The sequence below is a fragment of the Grammomys surdaster genome, unplaced genomic scaffold (genome assembly GCF_004785775.1).
Source record: "Grammomys surdaster isolate TR1022 unplaced genomic scaffold, NIH_TR_1.0 125941, whole genome shotgun sequence".
In the NCBI taxonomy this organism is placed as follows: domain Eukaryota; kingdom Metazoa; phylum Chordata; class Mammalia; order Rodentia; family Muridae; genus Grammomys; species Grammomys surdaster.
The window spans coordinates 228,898-236,528 of record NW_021620763.1 but is presented as its reverse complement, the minus strand read 5'-3'; positions in this window follow the sequence as shown (position 1 = coordinate 236,528).

Below are 7,631 nucleotides of genomic sequence, written 5' to 3'. Positions count from 1 at the left end.
CCCCCCCCCCCGTGTGATTTGTGTATGTGCATGTGTGTGTACAGATGCCCAGATGCCTGCAGAGGTCAGAACGAGATGTCTGATGTCATCTTGCTCTGTTACTCTTTATCTTATCACATTTAGACAAAGTCTCTCAGAGAACCAGAAACTCACCATTTTAGCCTAGCTGGCCAATGGATTCTAGATATCCACATGGTTCCAACACCTCCTTCACCCTTACTTCAATGCTGGGGTTACAGGAACACAGCCATGGCTGAGGTTTTATGTGGGTGTTGTGAACTCAAACTCAGGTTCTTAAGCTTGCAGAGTAAACACTCCTACTCATGAAGCCATCTCCTCAGCCTCAAAATGTCACCATTCCTGAAGCCTGCCCTGCCTTGAGTCCTTTGGACTCTAGCTCCCTTCTCTAGCCTACTATTCTTTGCACATACTTGATAATGGGCTCAAGACACCAGATGGTCACAGTATCAGAGAGCAAGTTCCTATAGTTTCCAGCCTCCTCCTTATCTGTTCCCTCAACCTTCAGCTCAGAAGAGGGATTCAAGAAATCCATGCATGGAACAGACAGCTACAACTTGTGAGATGGGGCAGCATATACACTTGGGCAGAGTCCAAAGCCAAGCTTTGTAAGGATAATAAGAGACCCAGCCTAAAGGCTGGTGTTCTCCATGCCCCTATCCTTTACCCCTCCACTAGTTAGTTGACTGGCAATATTCAGTTATCTAGGGAATGCAATTGGGGACCATCAGCTTTGGATAGAGAAAGTCAGCACTAACTAGTACTTAAAACCCTTGTACTGAAATGGAGATGATAGCTCAGTGGGTAAAACGCTTGTTCTGCAAGTATGAAGGCCAGAGTTCAAATTCCCAGAACTTGTGTAAATAGCTGGACATGGCTATGGGAGACAGTAACCCCCGCACTGTAGGGCAGAGACAGAATTCTTAGGAGTTCACTGGCTAACCAACCTAGCCAAAAGTAGCCTAGCCATTTCAGTGAGAGACCCTCTGTCAAGTCAGCAGGGCAAAGAACAATAGAGAAAGATACTTATGTCCTGGTCAGACCTTTACATGCACATGCATGGACATGCATACCTACATGCTCACATGCTCATGCACATGTGTTTGCACGCATGCGTGCGCACGCGCGCGCACACACACACACCTTGCACTATGAATCAAAATATGTCAGCTGCTGTGAGACACATTTTAGACAACTGAATAACTTGATTATATGTCGTATATTAGATAATTATTGTGTGAGTTTTGTTGGGGTTGAGTTTTGTTGGGGATGATGATTGCATATATATGTAAAGTGTGTAGATGTACATACATGTGTATGTATATATCAGAAGTATATGCAGAAGAATTGACAGAGAAGCTGATGTAATAACTGGAACTTGCCCTAACACTTTTAAAAATAAGGAGATGAGGTTATGAGGTGAACAAGGCTAGAATATCAATAGATTGAAGGAAGGTGATAGGCGGAGGGGATTTCATTTTATTATGCTTGTCTTTTTTGCTTTTGCACTTCTGAACACATTTATCAGATAAAACTCAATGACTTGTTCTCTCCCCTCATGAAGCTGTGAGGGTCACCCTCTGTCCAGTGCCCTGTGCTCTATGCACCAGCTCAGTGGGAACCCATAGATCTATTAGTGCAACAGCTTCATTAAAAACCCTCAGATTCAACCTTAAAAAATGAGCTGATGCCGACGTCAGTAAGCTTAAACAGATGATTCTGTAAAGGTCAAAGAGACGAGGAGAGTTGAGACGGGCTCTGCTCCCAGACTAGGGCACGACCTTCATCACAGCGAGAGAATTTCCCCACCACAGAAATAGCCACGTGAACCACGACGGATAAAAGCAGGAGCTTGAGGCTCTGGGTTTTGCTGGCTGTGAGCAGAATTTGCCCCCCTCCAGGGCCTCACACCAGAGCCCAGGCCACACAGCAGTGGGAGTAATTAAGCCAGGAAAGGTCATAGATCCATAATTCATGTCTAAAGGGCTCAATTTAATCATCAGCCGCCTCTCCACTTCCCCACTGGTGTCCACCTCAGTGTGGAGGGAAAAGGGCCATCACCTGAGGGCTGGATCCTCCCCTTGGAATGGATCGGGGCAGTTTCTGCTGTCAGTCTTTGCTATTCAAATGCAGGTAAGGTGTTCCCCACAACAGAAGACTTTATCAAGGGCACACTCTTAAGTTTGGGGTCATTCAATAGACCATAATCAAATCCAAGTGATAATCACAGTGAGCTCTTAATTCACTGAGCTCTTAATGTACTCCAGACCCTGCCCAGGAATTAGCCCAGTTCTAGTAAGTGCCCATATAATCTTCATTTTACAGTTCAGGAAGTGGAGGTTCAGATGGGTTATAGACATCGAATAAATCAAACAGACAGGATTTAGATCTGCCTCTGAACAGCTCCAAGGCCCACGTGCTTACCCCTCTGTGCTTCACTAACTACAATTGTCTTGTTGGAAAAGTCAAGAGTGGCTTGCTCAGCTCTCCTGAAAATTGGCAGAAGCTGGAAGTGAAGATTTCTGCCTTGTCTGGACTCCTCTGCTGCCACTCAAGCTGCGACCACACAACACAACACCACACCAGCACCCCTGAAAGCAAGTTCTGCATCCTCACAGGTGTCAGTGGCAATTGTCTCCTGGGACCTAGCTTATCTTATGTTAACCCCAACCTGTATGTCCTTCTCTTTCTGGGTCTGTACCTGGAGCACTGAGTGCTGCTTCTAGTCCCCAAGAGCCTTTAGCACTTGCCTTCCTTGTATAGCCTGGGGCACCACTTGGCTGTTGCTGGAGAGCTTGTAACAAACTCCAGGAACTCTCATCCTTTGGTCCAGTTGGTACTTTGAGGATTCAGCTCCAGTGCCACCCTACTGGCTCATCCTTACTGGGGGACTGAACCAGGAAACCTGGTCTTTCTGGTCAGAAACATATCCAGAAATTATGGCTATGGTAATACCTTCCTTAGAGTTCTGGAAATTCTTTGCCTAATGCCAACTTGCTATGGCATGCCAAGAAAAATCAAGGAAGAGGATTTTGGTCTTCACTTGGGTTGGGAAACTAAGAAATAGAACAGATGCCCTGGGAAGAAGATGGATGTGGCTGCGGGGTCTGGGTCAGGGAAGATGCTTTCGAGGCATGGAGCCCATTGAGCAGCAATACCGTGGAAGTGCTCCTGAGGTCCCTGGGGCCAGTGTCAGGACGCCATAGAAAGGAGATAGAGATAAGGGATGTCTGCCAAGCTGGGGAACTGAGCTCTGGAGGAAGAGCTCCAAGATATGCCTAGGGTCTTCAAAGCATCTGTTCTCAGCATATGATCAGCTTTAGGAATCCCAGATAGATGAGAAAGACAACCCTCCCAGCTCCCACCCCCCGTTTTCTGCTCTGCTGCACAATAGGCCTGTGCCCAACTTCAGATACTTGGTGGCCTCCACTTCCATTCCTGGCAAGGAAGAATTAGTTAGACTCTAAACCATCACCCCACACTTTGAAATCCTATCTTGACTGACCTACCCAAATGAAACTGGTTGAGTATCTACTAAGTAAGAGACACTGGTACCCAGCCATCTTTACAGGTCTTCGTCTGGGACAGTTAAAACAATAGAAATAATATACTCTAGGAGAGGGCAACCCAAATGAGGAAAGAAGATGTCATAGGAGGAAGAAGAGAGCCTTGGAGTGAAGGGTCATGTGGAAATATTATCTGGGCTAAGGAACAGCCCTAACAGGATTTGAGGGAGCCCAAGAAAAGCAATGCCCTAACTCCATTCGCAATTCAGAGGCAGGGTGCTGGTGTGCAGTGACCCTGAGCCCCCCAGGCTAGCATCTCCCTCCTCAACTCAGTTGCAATTAGAATGGCTTCTGGAAAAAACAGACCCTTTTCCTTTGTGGCACTGTTTGGCTCTAGCATTTTAGTTGGATGAATAATGAAAGGCCGTGCCATTCTCCCTCTTGGCCCGGGTGAGCACAGCTGTGAGGAACAACTGGAGTTTGGCAATTTTCATGCACAAGAATATAAAGAATTGGATCGAGGCAAACAGGTCATCCAATCCACCTCCTACTGTGGTGGCAGGCCCTCTGACTCTCTGTGGTCCCCTGGGCTCTGGAGCTGTGGCCCACAGCCAGACCCTGTGCCTGCTGCTCTCTCTGCCAGGGTTCTTGGAATCCTAGTCCCCGTTCCCAAACATCTCCTCTGAGAGCCGATTCCTCCTTTCATGTCCTGGACTCAGTTCCTAGGGGATAAGGTGGACTCCATCCTCCACCTGGCTTCCTGCTTCCCAGAGCAGCTCACCCTGACAGCTCCCTCAGAGACAGAGACCTCTGTGATTATCTCTGGGTTTTTAATCTTACCCCATTCCATTCTCCTGGGGATGCCATTTTCCCAAAAGCTGGATAGCCATCCCTAGGGGGTGCTTAAGAGTGTCTGTCAGATGTGTTCAGAAATGTGACTGAAAAATGTGTGTGTGTGTGTGTGTGTGTGTGCTTGTGTTAGAAGAAATAATTACTCAGAAAGAAAGAAAATATATTCCCATCAAGCTCAGAGGCTGTTCTTAGGAACAAACACAGCATTACTCTCCCACAGCACAGCTACCTGGCCTTGACTCTGGCTGTCTCTTCCATGCTGAGGCAGAGTCCTGGTTACTACTCTAGTCAGGATCTCTTGGGTGGTGGATCACTGCTGAGATCCCTTAAAATATTATCATTGCTCATGTGCAAGGCTACACGCTCTCCTCACCCGAGCCTCCATTCTGCGGCTCTCTCCCAGTCCCACAGATGCTTTGTTACTGCGGGAAGATTGAGAGTCAAAATGTAGTTGATGACAGCTCTCTCCTGTGCATTCCCCTCCCCCCTGCTTTCTCTCCCCACTTCACCCCCAGGTCTGGGAAGGAAGAGGTTGAGAAGAATGTGTGTGAAGAGAGGGAAAAGATCAGAGAGGTAGAAAGGGAGGGGGAGGGAGGTTGAGTGGGAAGGAAATTTTGCATTCCTCATTAGCAGCGTTAATTGCACAGTAATGACTTTGTGTTATTATCAGAAATTTATCCTGGCAAACAGTCAGCTGCCCCAGCAGACACGTACTTGCCTCACAGGGATGGCTTGACACTCAAGAGAATGAGCAATTTCATCTCAGAAACTGAAAAAAAAAGTCTTCAGCCCTGTATTCTTCAGTATGTGCTGAGAGGTTCTGAACAGGTGCCTCCAGCTTCCTATGGGGTGCAAGGCTAGGTTGGGACCTGCTCCACAGCTTAGGGAGCTAGGCATCAAATATCTTGGGGTCTGGGGTCCTGGCAAGGAAGTCTGTCGCCTCCTCTTTCCCAGAAAGCATTTGTTTTGGCATGAAACCTTTCAGCTTGAAATGTTTCCCTCACTCCTTCTAGCTCAAGTCACCTGCAAAACAAAGCAACTCAGAGTGCTCAAAATAATTCCCTTCCAATAAGCCTGCCCTGGTTTTGGCCTGTGGAACTACTCTGGGAGTTTTCCTACCCTCACACCCTTACCTTGAAATTGTAGGATGTGGACCAGATGTGTGCACTAAGGCTAGGGAAACTGTCAGACAGATAAATCTTGAGGTTAAAGGTGTCAACAGTACAACTTGTTAAATGCCGTGCCAAAGGAGCACAGTGTGTGTAGTGGGAAGACAAAAGTGGACACTTGAGTTCGCTCCTGAAGCCTGTGGCCTGTATACCAGCTCACAGAAACCTCTCAGTACTGAGGAAAGGGGAGCAGCCTCCGTTCTCTCCACTCCATTCACGAAAGGACAGTGGCACCGAGAGGCTTAGTATCTTGCCTGTGGTTGCACCAATATTATATCATTTGTTGGTTGCAAAGTTCCAGAGTCTAGAGCAGCTGAAGAGGCATAGAAGCACAAGAGGTGGGGTGGGCAGGGCAGGGAGGAGGAGACACAGGGATAGTTCCTCTGAGACCACAGCTCAGGAAGCCTGTGGAGGACGCCAGGGTGTATGGAGAAGCAGCTGCACAGAGGGACAGAGAGAAGGAGATCAGGTCTAGAGGGGTTTCTATACCCTGCTGGAGAGAGCTGGGGTTATCACAAAGAGCCAAGAAGTTTGAGGAATTTTGAGAGAGGTTGATTGATCTTGTGATATCTTGCAGCATCTACCATGAGCAGGAGAAGAAGTGCCAAGAGCCTAGACTAAGGTAGTGAGGACGCTCAGCAGAACCAGAACAAGGCAAGGCTTCCAAGCACTTAGAGATGGAGAAGACCCAGTGATTGGCTGAGTGTGCTCAGACAGGGAGATGGAAACATTAGGGGGATGCTGAGGCTCTCAGGCAAGACTCCAGCTCAGATATTGCCTTTCTTTAAGGAGGAAGAACAGTTCACAAAGTAAAATATAATTACCATGTGTCAGATGGGAGAGTCCTAGGGTTGAGTCATTCAGAACTGGGAGCTTAAAACGCCCGTGTAGAAGCAAGGAGAGGGACTCAGAGACACAGAATGAGAGGTCCTTGGGGTGTGGGCTCTAGAGTGAGGTCTTTCAACCAAGACTGGGTTCCAGTCTTGTTGCTTGACATCTATAAGCTTTGACTAATAGGGCTGTTGTGAGATTAAGCAAGCAACATAGACCCTAGACTTGCTTAAGGGCTCAGTGAATGTTTGGTGCTATATACAATATTAATGTAATATATAAAATATATTTTACATCATACTTATTTCATGTATATGTGTATGGTACAAGTGTGCCACAGTGGTCATGTGGAGGTCAGAGGACAACTTGCAGGAGTTGATTCATTCCCTCCACCACACATACTCTGAGGCTCAAACTCAGGTTTTAGGCTCCTCAGTAAGAATCTACCTGCTGATACTATTGGTGATAGTATTGCTACTTTGTATCCTATATACCTGTAAGTTCAGCCCTTGGGAAGTAGAGCCAGGAGGGTCAGGAGTTCAAGATTATTCTCAGCTACTATCCAGTTGAAGGCTAGCCTAAGCTAAACAAACAAATCCAGTATTGTTTAACATTTGAAGTTCTGTAGGAGAAGGGCCCATCTGTGCAGAGTGATACAAGGAAAAGAACTGAGCCCTAGAGAAAATGGAAGGGTTGAGAGTGGAGCACTGAGCAGGGAAGTTCACAAAGAATCATGTCACAGAAGTCTCCCGGTCAAGTGGACATGGGCACTTGTGCAGCTCAGAGGTCAAAGAACTCATTTTAAATCAGTTTCACCCATGGCTTTCTCTACAGCAATCTGGTGTGCTCCCTCAGGTTAGCAACCTGGAGCAGAGCTCAGGGATCTACATACAATGTGGTGTGTTTGAAGGTTGCCATGTACAGGAAACAGCCCAGGACTGTGTCTTGGTTTCTGCACCCTGAGTCTTAGTGAGAACCTTGGTAAGTCCCAAGAGGGCATAGATGAATAAAGTTGAGTAAAGACATGGGAGTGGGGTCTGGTCCTGTCACAACTTAGCTGTGAATCCAGGGCTCTCTTGCACTCCTCTCTCTCTCTCTCTCTCTCTCTCTCTCTCTCTCTCTCTCTCTCTCTCTCTCTCTCTCTCTCTCCCTCCCTCCCTCCCTCCCTCCCTCCCTCTCTCTTCCTCTCCCTCTCCCTCTCCATCTCCCTCTCCCTCTCCCCCTCTCTCTTTCTTGCTCTCTCTCTCCCTCCCTC